This window comes from Lactuca sativa, chromosome 5 (genome assembly GCF_002870075.4).
Source record: "Lactuca sativa cultivar Salinas chromosome 5, Lsat_Salinas_v11, whole genome shotgun sequence".
Taxonomy (NCBI): Eukaryota; Viridiplantae; Streptophyta; class Magnoliopsida; order Asterales; family Asteraceae; genus Lactuca; species Lactuca sativa.
The window spans coordinates 185,098,034-185,100,454 of record NC_056627.2 but is presented as its reverse complement, the minus strand read 5'-3'; the positions used below and the strand labels follow the sequence as shown (position 1 = coordinate 185,100,454).

General features: G+C 37.3%; 1 non-coding gene across 1 annotated transcript; it reads left to right on the top strand.

The window, feature by feature from the left end:
* The first annotated feature begins 1,293 nt into the window (after positions 1 to 1,293).
* Positions 1,294 to 1,400, top strand: LOC111897293 (small nucleolar RNA R71). Its single transcript, XR_002852179.1, has one exon. It is a non-coding gene; the product is annotated as a small nucleolar RNA R71 (small nucleolar RNA).
* Positions 1,401 to 2,421: the final 1,021 nt, after the last annotated feature.

Here is a 2,421-nt window from a genome sequence, read left to right as displayed (position 1 = left end):
AGTAAGTCTTCAATGATTCCTCTAGGATATTTGGTCGAGTGATCCACCATTCAAATTGTCATCCTTGTATCTTGGAGCTTTGGTAATCCGAACTTTTGGTAGAAAGAGTATGGCATAAGGTTAATGCTTGCCCCCAAATCAGTTAAAGCATTAATGGAATTCAAATTTCCAAATTGAGAAGCCAATGAGAGTTGGTCTGGATCTCCCATCTTGATTGGTAATGCCTAGATAATTGCGGCTAAACACAACTCATTAATAACTATTTTCAAGGCCTTTTTCCAACTTCTTTCTATTACTCATCACATATTTTGCAAATTTCGGAAGTTTCAGCATTGATTTGAGGAATGGGGCATTACTCGAGAGTGAGAGCACTTGTTCCATAAATTTCCTTTGTTCTGGCTCCAGAGAATGTTTGATGGCTCAAGATGGGAATGGAAAAGGTGGCTGAAATGAATTAAGAAGATAAAAAAAATATTTTTGCTCAAGACCACGACATGGTCAGATCACCCCAACATGGTGAAGCATTAGAGAACACTTCACTTTTTTCTCTTTTTGCATCGGGCTTCTCTTGTTCCAAACACGACTTGGGTTGTATTATAGCTACTTCATGGGTCGTTATTGGATCAGAATGAACCTCTTCTCCGGTGTAGATCGCCATGACATGAGGTTGTGACTTTGGTTCTTGATTTTTAGGTGGTAATCTTTCATTGACAGGTGTAGTCAATTGCGCAAGTTGAGTCTCTATATTTTTTATCGAAGTTTGGTGATTTCTCATATTGGCATCAGTAGTATCATGTCTCTTTTCAGATGCTTCTATAAATCTATGAAGTACCGACTCAAAATCTATCTTCTTTTCTAGTGGTGGTTTCTCTTTTTGATAGAACCTCTACCCGTTTGTCTATACTTCTCATCCATTTGTTTCTTGTATCCATCATATGGAAACCACTCCTTCTTGGGTTTCCTCCAATATTCATCATAATTGTCACTACTTGTGGACAACTACAATTACTCAACTCTAATGGCATTAATGGATTAACCTAACTTTTTCATTCTCATATCCATATAATATAATTTAGATATGATTACAACCAAGTTATCGTTCCCTCCATCTCCTTTTCCTCTAGTAACATCGTCTCGAGGATTATGGTACTCACGTGAGTGCTTTGCCAATTATTCAATTAATTCTTTTATAGTGTCGGCTCCTTCTTCGACATTATCCCTTGTGAGTCAAGAAGTTGTCTAGTAGTTACATTGATTCCGTCATAGAAGATGGAAACTTCATATTGAAGATTCAAATCATGTTGAGGGAAATTTCTAAGCAAGCCCTTGTATCTCTCCCAAGCTTCATATAGGGACTCTGATACCTCATGTTGAAAGTTAGCAATCTTCTTTTTGAGCTTTGAAATCTTCGAATGTGGACTAAATTGCTCAATGAAAGCGCCACGAAGATTTTCCCATGTAGTGATGGATCCAGTTACAAGAGACTTCAACCACACTTTTGCTTCACTGGTAAAAGTCACCGGAAGCACACTCAGTAAAATGGATTCTCTTGGCACATTAGGGACATGGAAGTAGTTTGCATTGTCTTTGACCTCATCCATGTGCTTGAAAGCATCTTCATACTCTTTCCCAGTGAAAGGTATGTATGTGACCATAGATAAAATATGTCCCTTGATCTCGAAACTTCTCTCGGCTGGAATCTCAGGTGGAACTAGACCTGACTGATGTTCTCTACATATCCTCTTCTTTTAGTCGCCCATCGCCATTCTCATAATGTCCACCATCACTTCTTCTTTCATTTTAAGTCTAAATCGTCTGAACTTGCTTCAGTTGAGGATTTTGGCTCGTATCCTACTTCTTACCTACTTGGAGTCTTCTCAAAAAGTTCAAATTTATCATATTTTAAAGTATTGGTCAATTCGCCCTTCTTGTCCTCTTTCTTGTGGAAAGCGGATTTCGGATCTTCTAATGGAGGAACAATTGGAGTTTTAGATCATTGGGTCATAAATCACTGAAACAAAACAAAAATAAAACAAAAACACATGAAAGGAATAAAAACAATAAACTAAAAATTAACTAAAGCGAGACTACGACGTGGTGAAGATAACCATGACGTGGTTGCGTCTCAGAAAGATAAACGAAATTAACTTACTGCAGAAAAGTAACTTCTTGTGGTGTTTACCCCACAAAAAGGATTGAATAACTAAAAGAAATAAACTAATAACCAAATAAGTTGTTCCCTGGAAACAGCGCCAAAAACTTTGATGTGCACAAAGGTACCTATTAGTTTTAAATTTCTAACCTAACAAACTCTTACTAACAATGCACCTATAGGCAGTGTATCTAGTCAGATCAAAGCGTAGCTTAGGTAAGTCGGGTCGATCAGAGGGAACAAAATAAAATTAATTAGATTGACTACTT